The following is a 12,765-nucleotide window of genomic DNA, read 5'->3' as shown; positions in this document are numbered from 1 at the left end:
TTTTACACTTAAGCATAATTCAAGGGAGAATTACAAAACCATGCTATTTCATTGAATAAATATGGAAAAAGGTGATAAAATCTCCTAAAATTAGCACAAGATAAACCACAAAATCGGGGTTTATCAAATCTTCCCACACTTAAACTAAGCATGTCCTCATGCTAAAATCAAGAAAGAAGCAAATGGTATTAACATTTATTCAATGCAAACTAACTAAATGCAATCTATCTCTATGCACCTATTTACATGAATGAAATGGCTTAGTAAAAACAAATCAATTTTCAAGAATACATATGCAAGCACAATGGCTAATGCAATGGCAACCAAGCAAACCACAATTGGATTAAATCATTGGAGGATTTTACAATCTTGCAAGAAAAGATGATCACGGGTGGAAACATGTAATTGAGCGATCGAACATGTATCCGCTCTAGGCACTCACGTGTATGGGGTTGATTCACTCAATTCTCCCCCAATCATGCTTTTTGAGATTTGTCTTTCATCTAACAATCAACAATTATTCTATGCATGCATACAAATATCATGAGGGCTTTCCCATAGGTTGTAATGGGGCTAGGGTCAAGGTAGGATGCATATGGTCAAGTGAGTTAAAATTTTGAATCTTTGATTAACTTAAACTTCCCACCTAACTTATGACTATCTATACAATTCTAAACAATCCTAACTACCCATTCTTCACTTTTACACACACTCATGTATTCTCTTTTGGTCACCACACATATGCATCGATCATTATTAAGCTTTGAACTTTGGGGAATTTTGGTCCCATTTTTATTGCAATTCTTTTTCTTTTATTTATTTATTTATTTATTTTTTAACAAAAACACACACACACTTTTATCTCTACCCAATGTACCCAACTTTCCCAAAATCAAGTAATGAACACTCTCGCTAGCCTAAGCTAATCAAAGATCCAAACAAGGGACATTTATTGTTTTTCACTTAGGCTTGTAATGTGCTTCAATTAAGAATAAGTGGGTTAAGCATAGGCTCAAAATTGGTTGGCAATGGAAGATAAAAGGTAGGTTATTTGGGTAAGTGAGCTATTTGAACAATGGCCTCAATCATATAAATGCATGTATACACAAAATAATGGACATAAAGAATCAAGCAAATCAAAAATTACACTCATAGGAAGAGAATAATGCACACAAGAATGAAAATAAGTGGTTATATATGATGTAACCACACAATTAGGCTCAAAATTCTCATGCTTGTGTTCTTAGCTCAAAACATGATCCACAAAGTGTATTAATCAAGCAAGTCCTAAAAAAAATTTTCAACCAATTGGGGTGGTGCTTTAGAAATGGATTTTCTTGGAAATTTTCATTATATTGACTAAGCTTATTCTAATGCAAGGTTGTGATTTAGAAAATTTTAAAAATTTTCCCTAGTTTACCCTCTCTTTTTAATCAAAACACATCCCTTATACAAAAAGGATCAACTAGGTTTTAACAATTCAAAATATTTTTCTAATCACAATCAAAAGCCAAAATGCAATATACACATATATAATAAAAGTGTGCAACAACCAAAATAAGGGTATCCACAATAGAAAATATGTACAATAATCCCAAAATGATCTCAAAGATAAAGTGCAAAATAAAATAAAGTAGCAGAAACTAGAAGATAAATATCTGAAAGTTCACCACACAAATGTTACCCACTGGTCACGAACGGTGACCTCCCCACACTTTAGGACGAAGCATCGTCCTCGATGCTACTGCTGAAGCTCGGGATGGGGGTCAACAGTCACGCTGGGCTATGGCTTGGGCTGTGGCTGTGGCTGTGGTACTGGCTGTGAGTCCTCAGGGGGCTGCCGACCCTCTGTGGTTGCCTGTGGCTCTGGTGGTGCCTCCTGCTGAGTCGGCTCCTTAGCATGCTCCTCCTCTTGATCTTGCTCATCAGAGGCAGGAGAGTTCGGGAGAGGAGGTAGCTCAATACCCTGTGATACGAACACCTGGTCTATGCGATCGAGACGTCGCATGATACGACGCTCGCTGCGCTCCATGAAGCGAAATAGGTGCTGTACCAACAGGTATGTCGGCTCAGGTGCAGGAGGTGGTAGCAAAGATGCTGCGGCTGCTGAAGTAGAGGAGGTTCCTGCTGCTGTTGCCGATGATGAAGGCTGAGCTGCCTCCACCACTACTATGGCGCGAGAATAGCATCTAGGTGGAGGTTTCTCGTGCACCCACCCACCCCAGGAATAGTAACCTCTCTGTCATCGTCATCTGGGGGTGGTGGTGTCACGTCATCGTCCTCCTATGGGACATCAGCTAGCTCAACCATACTGGTGACCAATGTAGAAAATGGCAGCAGGCCACGAACGTGAGCGCGCCACATGCTCTGCCTGATCAACCGGGGGAAGTTTACCTCTTTCCCCTACATGACACAACTGATAAGAACTAGCATATCCATCGGGATCTCTAAAAAATGAGTGATGGGCAAGACATAATGGGCGAATATATGCTGCCAAGTCTTAGCCTCTCTCGACAGATAAGTGAAAAGCATCCCCTTGGGCTTCTTGTTCCCAGAATCCATCACCCAAGGGGCGTCAGGTGTGGCAATCACGTGCTTAAGCGCCTCATAATCAAAATTCATGCAGTGGATAGCTACCTCTGCTTGCTGACAGGCGCATGTGTCATCAGTACGAGGTCGGCAAAGCAATGCCTCCCCAATAGCGGCCTCAGTGATCAAAATCTCTCTACCTCTCAGGTGGACTGAATCAAGAGTGGCACGAAAGAAGTTGCAGTAGAATTCCATCACCCACGAAGTGTTTATCCTCCCCAAATCTCTATCAACAAAGTCCAAGCGCAACTCCAGAATACGGCTATTGATGGCGCGTCTCACATCATCGGGAAGGACCAGTTTCTTCTCAATATTCAGGTTCGTCTTCCGATATTTAGGGGAGCGAAGCTCACAGTAGAGGTTAGGGAACTTGATTGGGTCAGTGGATGAGAGTAGCTAATTCTCTTTGTCCACATCATTCAGTGGATTCTTCGCATAATTAGCATAAGGAGAAGTGGTAGAGGCTTTAGAGCGCTTTCTCTTCTTTGAAGTAGTGGCTATAGCTTTTCCTTTGTCTGACATCCAGAAAAACAGTTATGATATGATATAAGCAATTAGCCAAGTAGATATAAAGCACTCAAGGTAGGACATATTCATGAAGTGAGTGAAGAAAAGAGAATTCTTGGAATGCAAGTAACAAAACTCAGAATTCAAACCAAGTCACAAACCAAGAATTCAAACTACAATTGCACATTGCTTATTCATTGAGCCTAAGAAGTGCCATATTTAAAAAGAATGATCAAAAGAGTTAAGTTGAGAAACCAAATGAGAAGTTAGTTGGTTAAACAAGTTAGAAATTAGGGAAATGGTTCAAAAGTTAGTGATATGACTGTTATCGGCTCAATTAAAAGAGTGTACAAAATAGGGGTGTAAGCATACTCACAACCATGAAATGCATATAGTCATTGATGATGAAATATGATATTGCCAAAAAGCAATCAATATGAAAACAAGTCATCAATCAATGTAAAGATCACCAGGGATGTATTAATTGGTGTTGGTAAAATCAAAACATTGAAAAACAAGTTAATCAAGAAACATTCAACATCTAATTCAATGAGGCATAAAAGTCACAAGTTGAAACAAGAATGGAAAACCTTATGATCTATGTGACTTAATGCAAATTAGGTATGAATAAAATGAATCAAATTAGCCACATAGATTAAAAACCTTCAACTTGTGTGTTTATGCAAAAGAGGCACAAATTCTCCAAGGAATTTCAAGTTCATGGTCAAGTTGAAAATTCACTTGAACTATTCAATGCATAGAAGTAAGTTGACATCACAAGTAAGCAAAGAAAGTTATAAGCATGACCGAAACTTGCGGGGAAGTACAGGAGAAAATTTCCAAATCCATTTAGCAAACAAGATTCTATTGATATAGAATTTCGTCAAATAGAAGCTTGTTGCATCAATTAAAACAATGTTAATCCATGAGATATGGTTAGGAAAAATCTGGCAGCATTTTAGCAGTAAATCGGCCATTTCCCAAATTCAAACAATCAATTCAGATTCCATATGAATTCATTAACAATTAAAAACACAAAAACCATATATAAGTTCATATGAATTGAACAAATAAGCCAATCCTTCAGCAGCAAAACATCAAAAAGTAATTTAAACCAAACTAGCCAACAACAAATAACATTCTTTTCTTAAACAATGTACATAAATACTGGCTTAAACACAGCACCAAAACAGCACCATGAACAAAATGAAATAGAAATTCATCAACAATAGAGTTCAAATTGGGACAAAACATCAGTAAAGACAACTTAAATTCATATATTTAGCAAAAATCCTCACTACACAAGCAAGCAACATGAACCCAAACAAATAATCCTAACTGAACCCAATGATCAAGTTCAAATTAAAACAAGACTCAGCATCAACTAGGCAGGACAAAGCAGCAATAAACCAGTATGCAGCAGCATCAAACAAGCCACATTAGCATAGGAGCAAATTATACAGCAACAAACAGAGCATGTAAATCAATAGAACAGCAACATCCCAAACAACAGCACTATTCAAAACAGACCTAAATTCACTATCCAGCTCAGATTCTCTAACAACCTAGTCAACTAACATGCATTTCTAACTAAACTAAGTTGACAAGAATTAACTAATTATCTGTAATAATGAAATGAAACAAAACAGGGGAAAGACAAAGACCTGGGGAGCAGAGAATGAACAGGGCAGAAGGTTGATGGAATGAGGAAGTGTGACCGGATGAAGGTTGGGATCGCGGTGAAGGTTTGCCAGCGACAATAAGGGTCGCGGCTGTTGATGATGGTTGCGGCAGAGAGAGACGGAACAGTGAGAGTGAGAAAAAAAAGAAAGAGAGGGCGAGGAAGGAAGGAAGAGCGAGCGTAGAAGAGAGAGAGGGGCGTGTGGTGACAGCGGGTGTTCACCGGACGGTGGTGGTTATGGGTGGTAAATGTAGAGGGTTGAGAGGAGATGGTTATGGAGGAAGAAAGGAGACGGAGAGATGTTAGGGGTGAGGGAGTGCGCGACTGCGCTAGGGCTCTCGCGTCTTTGGGGTAAGTGAAATTTTGAATCCACGCGAGCGCGCACCGTGCGCGTCCGCGTGGGTGGGAAAATAAGGAACTGGTGTGGAAGCATCATACGCGCCTGCGCGTGGATGGGAGATATGGGAATGGGCACAGACGCGTACAGTGTGCGTTCGCGCGGGTGAGCTGGCTAGAGGCACAAAAATGGCACAGAGTTGGCATAATTCTCGGGTCTTTAGCCTGGGTGATGAAAAACCGCATCGACGCGCGCGCGCACTGTGCGCTTGCGCGTAGATGAGTTGATTGATAATGGGGCGAAGAAGCGCCAGGTGCGCCTACGCGTGGGTAGGGCAACGTAGAAAGGACACGGACGCGTACAACGTGCGTCCGCGCGGGTTAAGGCACAGAGTTGGCCCAAAAGTGGCACAACTCTCTGGTCCTTGGCCCAGAAAGCTTAAATGCACAGCCGACGCACGCGCACAACTTTTTTTTTTCTCAAAAGTATTAAAGAGAGCTCAAAATCCTTCCAATCTCCTCTAAGACTCTAAAACCAGCTAAGATGCAAAATTAAACATATTTTTGAAATGTTGGGGATTTTTCAAACAAATTGAGGAAACTTGCAATCCAAGCAAAAACTCAAATTCAAAGAATCATCCCTACTTAAGGTATAGAATGTATAAACAACTTAGCAAGCAAGACAAAATATACTAAGGGGTAAGGAAGCTATACACAATGGAACCCAATTCATTCATTCATTATAACTACAAGAGAATGGAAAGAGTTTACCATAGTGGGGTGTCTCCCACCAAGCACTTTTGGTTTAAGTCCTTAAGTTGGACATTTGGAAGGTTCCTTGTCAAGGTGGTTTATGCCTGTATTTATCCTTGAACCTCCAAGAGTGCTTGTCCTTCAATTGGTTGTCAGAAGTTCCAACCATTTTTACCAAGCTTTGGTGAGGTTCTCTCCAAGATATGATCTCCCAAAGTTGATTTCCATGTTGTGATCCAGGATCCTATATCTTATCTTCGCACCCATCTTCTAGTTGATCGCCTTGATTTCGTTCGGGTGACAAGAATGCTGAATCCTCATGAAGGCACCAAACTATCCTCCTAGACCCATTTAATTGAGTACGAAACCAACCTTTGCTCCTTGAAGCTTCAACCATAATGAGCCTAGACTTAAAACGCCAACTACCAAACACCTTCCTCTTTCGCTTAATTCCACAAAGCGCCCTAAGTTGGCCATCCGTCTCAAGCAAATCATACTCAAGTGGGATAATAAAGATAAGATTTAGAAGTGTTACCCACTCAAATGAAATATTGGATGACAACCTAAGTGGAAGAGTTCTCAAAGATCTTGATAAAGCACGCTCTACTCCCGTCCATCCTCTTCTAGAGGCTTTCACCACTTGGCAAGGTTCTTCGAGCTTTACCCTCGCCAAGCTTCCTCAAGTTCACACTCTTTTTCACCAATTTCTTCTATCTCTTCCCCATCACTCTCATCATAGACAGGAGGTTTAGTGAAGTCTACCTCGTCATCAATTCCAAGCACAGTGGGGAAAGACTCATCAAGCTCAAAAGGATCATATGTTGATTCGGAATCATCATAAATAGGAGGGCTTGTTGCTTGGGACACTTCTTCTAATTCTTCATTCACAATATGCCTTAGAGGTTGCACGTCCTCCTCAACATTGCTTTCTAATTCACTGGAAGAAGGCTCAACAAGATCATCAAGGGGATTGATCAATGTGGACAAAAAATCACTAATGATGGAATTCACTTCTTGATCAATTTCCTTCGACTCTCTATCCACTTCTTCAACATTACTCTCCTTTTTAACATCCCTTCCAAACTTCGTGGAAGAGGACTCTTCAACTTGAGATTCCTTTATGTGCTCAACATATCCTAAACATCCAACCACTACTTTCTTTTGTTCACTAATTTCTACCTCCTCCTCTCATTGTACTTCTTGTTTTAACTCCTTCTCCTCACCATGGAGCTTCAAGTTCACTCCCTCACTAAGCTCTTTGGTTGCTTCTCCAAATTCAACAAGGGGAGCGCCTTGATCGCATAGGTTTAGGCGGAATGAGACCATGTTACCAATGGCTTCTACCATGATAGCCATTTTTGCTCTTAACTCCGCAAACTTCTTTTCATCCTCCTCTTATTGCCTTAAGATATGAGATTTAAGATCTCTCAATTCCAATATGGAGGCTTCATCGGGAGGTGATGGTGGAAGAGAAGGTTCATTGTTTGAGGGAATGTTGTCATAATTGGAAGGTGGTTCATATTGGTAAAATTCTTGAGGTGGTGTGTGTGGACTTTGTGGTTCATGGGAGTATTCGTGTTGGAACGGTGGTGGTTCTAGATGCAGTTCATATGGTGGTTGGTATGGTGGGTATGAGTTGGGGTCATATGGAGGTAAATGGTGGTAGAAAGCTTGTGAGTAAAGTGGTTCAAAATTATATTACGGAGGGGGTTCATATGCATATGGTGGTTGTGGTTGACAATCACAATAAGGATCATCACACACATTGGATTGGTATGCATTAGGATTAGGATTATACCCATATGAATTCGGAGGGGGTTGTTGCCAAGAAGGTTGTCCATAAGCTTGGGACTCCTCCCATCTTTGATTTCCAAATCCTTGATGCACATCCTCATTGAAGCTTCCATTTCCTACAACATAGTTTGAACCACACTCATAGCCAAAGTGATGAGAATTCATGGAGATAAGATAAGACAAAAATAAAACTAATAAGAAACAAAGAAAACAAAGTCCTACAACTAGCAAAAGCCAACAAACAAACCAAAAATCAAGCTATTCACAATATATACAATAGCCAACAATATAGCACCATTGCTATCCCCAGCAATGGCGCCATTAATTTGATTGCGAAAATTGTTGTCGGTCTAAATTTTCTTCCTAAAGAAAGGAATTACTTCGTTGTAAGAATAGCTCCAAACCAACAAACAACTCTCACATCAAATTAAAATATGGTTTTGTCATAAATACAAACCCCAATAAGAATTAACCGAAGTATTTAGACTCCGGGTCGTCTCACGAGGATGGCAATGAAGTGGTCAATTATTGGCTATGAGAATGCAAGGGGGGTTTGATTAATAAGAAGGCAAGAAATTAAATGACAAAACGCGTAAATCAAGTAAGTAATTAAAGGAAGAAAGATAAAGGACTTTTGGCTAAGACTTAGGTAATTGAGATCACTATCCTTGTCAACAATTCAAATACTGATAATTATGAGGAACCGAGCTCATTAGGTCTACTCACTAAAGCCTTAAGTACGTAATGTCTACTCCTAGGCTTGGAGTACGTCAAATGGCTTGATCAACATCAATCCATAAGTCCCAACCTAGCTACTAATTAACTTAGTAGTAGGCTACAGTCAATGGTTATCAAATTGATCCCCAAGGGTTCTAGAATTACCCATTCAATGAAGCCCAAGGACTCAAGATCACTCAATCCCCTTAGCCTAGGCCAAGGATCAAGAGAACCTACTCAAAAACTATAGGAAGCATTATATCAAACACCTAATGTGCACTAGAAGTAAACATCACAAAATGCTAAAATTAAGGAGACCCATAACTTTCATAAGCGAGAAATCAATAATAGCAAGCAAGATCAACATAAAAGAAACATAGGAACATGAAATTGCATGAAAAGGAAATTAGATCTAACAATGTTCATCAACATACAAGAGAGCAAAATGAGAAATTGACTTTCCAACTAAGGGAATCAAGATGTAGAATTGAGAAATTGTTAAAGAAACAAGATGAAATCAAGTAATTAATTCAAGATCCAAGACAAATTAACCTAATCCTAACCTAATTCTAGAGAGAAGAGGGAGCTTCTCTCTCTGGAAAACTAACTAAATGCTCATGTTGACTATCTAATTACTCCCCCATTGCTTGGACTTCAATTCTGCATGAAATACACTCAGATACAAGTTGGATTTGGGCCTGGGTAGCTCAAAAACCGCCCCAGCGTTTTGCCTTTAAGTGGGTCACGTGAGAGTATCGGTGCGTACGCGCCATGTGCGTGTGCACGTTGATTGGATGGTTTTCCATCCGCACGGACGCGTCATGTATGCGTGCGCGTCTCTATGCGAAGCCACTTTTACGCGCGCGCCTTGTATGCGTGCGCGCCCATTGATGCATTTTCAATCTTTGTTTCTTCATGTATTCTCCACTTTGTATGCTTTTCTCCTCATTTCCTCCATCCAATACTCGCCTTATGAACCTAAAATCACTCATCAAACACATCAAGGCATCGAATGGAATTAAAGTGAATTAAAATCACCAATTTAAGGGCCTAAAAAGCATGTTTTTACACTTAAGCATAATTCAACAGAGAATTACAAAACCATGCTATTTCATTGAATAAATGTGGAAAAAGGTGATAAAATCCCTTAAAATAAGCACAAGATAAACCACAAAATCAGGATTTATCAGTGGCCCATGGCGTGTTCGAAGGCATGGCACGCCTAGCCATCAGCACTAGCGTGTCTACGGACGTGCCTGGACGTGGCACGCCAGGCTAATTAACCAAAAGAGGATCCTGGAGCTACCAAAATGGGCATGTCACTGCAAGCTTAGTGCGTGGCACGCCAATGCACCTTCATGGGTGTGCATTGTGGAGTGGCAGGCCACTCAACACGCCTTCATTCAGTAAGGATGGGTCCAATTGGAGTTAGTTAGAGATTTAGTTATTTGTATTTTTTTGTAATTTTTTTATTTTAGGTAGGAGTAGTATTTAAACCCCAGGAAAGTAGTTGATGGGGAAACCTTTTGAGCACTAAAGACTTCACTTTACCTTATTTTTCTATGTTCCATCTCTTGTACTTTTCTCTGAGCTATGAGTAGCTAAACTCCCTCTCATTGGGGGACGGAGCTCTATTGTACTTTGATGGATCAATAGTAATACTTATTTTCTTCTTCTCTTCATCTCTCTTTTGATTTGCTTGAAAGATTTTCGTTCTTCTTTCAAGCACTCAATTATCTTGGGAAAGAAGTTGAGTGCATATGGATTCTATGTGAGCCTTGAGAAAGGAATCATAGAGTCATGCTTGAAAATCTTTCTCACACTTGAATAGATCTGGGTTTGGATTTGATATTGTGCCACGTAATCATCCCAATACTTGGATCTAAGAGAGTTTGTGGCTTTAAATCAAGGACCAATCTTCACCTCTTGTTATGAGCAATTAGATCAAGGAATTGGCAATTGATCAAGTTAAGAGAGATTGATTCACCAAGGGATTGGGTTTCAATCACTTATGATTTACCAAGAGATCAATGAGTTGCATGATTGAGGAAGAGATGAGAATATTATTGATCTAGAGAATTCAATATCTCCTAAACCTAATGATTCTCCCTTTTCTTATCTTCCCATTTCTTTAGTGCTGTTTAATTCCTAGTATTCAATCCCCCTCCATTTTCTATTTCATTAATTTATCTTTCCTGCCTTATTACTTCCATTTATTTAATGCGATTTAAATTTTTAGCTCTTTACATTTCTGCTCTTTAATTCAGTTATTTACTTTCCTGCCATTTACATTTCAGTAATTTGTTTTACTGCCAATCAACCTTCATTCATGAATTATTTGACTAGAATATCTAATGACTAAAGTTGCTTAATCTATCAATCCTCGTGGGATCAACCTCACTCTTAGTGAATTATTACTTGACTACGATCCGGTATACTTGCGAGAGGAATATTGTGTTCTTGCAATTTCTATATCAAGTTTTTAGTGTCGTTGCCAGGGATTGATTTCGATTAACAATGACTAAGTCAGTGGATACCTAGATTAAACACTTTTCTTTCAATTGTTACTCAACTTAATTTTAGTTTACTTATTTTGCCTTTACAATAAATGTTATTCAACTGTTCTTTGTATATAGTTTATCTTAGTGTTAGCCTACTAACTGTTTGATGTTTTGCATCAACTAATCCTAACTACACTCTTTTGATAGAGTGTTCCTCTCCACTTTACATTTGTGTTTGCCTTGTGTATGCCAGGGGGTAGAAGAGGTGCATCAACCTCTTTTGATTCTGAACCAGAGAGAACCTTCTTGAGATTAAGAAGAGAAGCAAGAGGCAAGAAGGTGGTTGGAGAAGAGGAAGAAGATTTAGACCAAGTCATGGATGATGAAATGCACCACCACTGTGAAGAGGTTGCCAATAACCATACTCAACCAGCTAGAAGGGTATTAGGTTCTTTCACTAATCCTAATCCTGGGAATTGTGGAAGTAGCATTCTCACCCCCTAATATGCATACAAATAACTTTGAGTTCAAACCTCAATTGATCACGTTGGTTCAAAATAATTTCCAATTTGGAAGAGGTACCCAAGAGGACCCCAACCAATATTTGTCTACCTTCTTGAGAATCTATGACTGGTCAAGATAAATGGGGTTCATCAAGATACATATAAATTGCTTCTATTACCTTTCTCCGTGAGGGATAAAGCATATCAATGGTGGGAGACTTTTTCCAAGGAAAGTCTCACCACTTGGGATGATATGGTTAACAAGTTCTTAACCAAATTTTTTCCTCCTCAAAGGATCATTAAGCTCAGAACCGAGGTGCAAAATTTCAAACAATTGGAGGGAGAAACACTATATGAGGCAGGAGAAAGATACAAAGGATTAATGAGGAGATGTCCCCCATACATGTTCAGTGAGTGGGTGCAACTTTAGATCTTTTATGAAGGCATATCCCAAGCAGCACAAAACGCACTAGATCACTCAGCAGGAGGCACACTCCACATGAAGAAAACACCAGAAGAAACAATAGAACTCATTGAAACTGTGGCCAACAACCAATACTTCTATTCTTTAGAGAGGAACATGCATTCAAAGAGGGGAGTAATAGAAGTGGACCAGATGGATGCTCTCTTAGCACATAATAAGCTAATAACATAATAATTAGCAACCATTGCCAAACAAATAGGAGGAGCACAAGTAGTAACCATCAACACTCAAGCACAAACCTATGACATGCAAGAAGGAGCCAACCTAGGAGATGAGTATTAATAGGAGCAAGCTAACTTTGTAGGAAACCCCTCCAGGCAATAATATGATTCCCATGCAAAGACCTACAATCCTGGATGGAGGAACCACCCAAATTTTGGGTGGGGAGGCCAACAAAATCAGAACCAAGACCAAAGGAATCAACAAAACTTCAACCGCACAAACAACTTCAATCACCAATCATCCACTCAGAACCAATTCAAAAACACGCACAATACCTCTTCTCAACCCCACCAGCACTCACAAAATATCCAATTCCAACCTCAGCCCAATCCTAACAAACCATCACCATCCATGCAATCCCCTTCTGAAACCCAAAGAATCTCAAGGCTAGAATCACTCATTGAAAATTTCATAGAAGAAACAAGATCCAACATACAAAGTCAAGAAGCTACCATAAGAAAACTCGAAGCACAAGTTGGATACCTCTCCAAGTAATATATCCAATTCCCCAATCCTAACAAACCATCACCATCCATGCAATCCCCTTCTGAAACCCAAAGAATCTCAAGGCTAGAATCACTCATTGAACTCATTGAAGAAGAAACAAGATCCAACATACAAAGTCAAGAAGCTACCATAAGAAAACTCGAAGCACAAGTTGGATACCTCTCCAAGTAA

This window comes from Arachis ipaensis, chromosome B06, assembly GCF_000816755.2.
Source record: "Arachis ipaensis cultivar K30076 chromosome B06, Araip1.1, whole genome shotgun sequence".
Taxonomy (NCBI): Eukaryota; Viridiplantae; Streptophyta; class Magnoliopsida; order Fabales; family Fabaceae; genus Arachis; species Arachis ipaensis.
Note: the sequence above shows the minus strand (reverse complement) of the source record.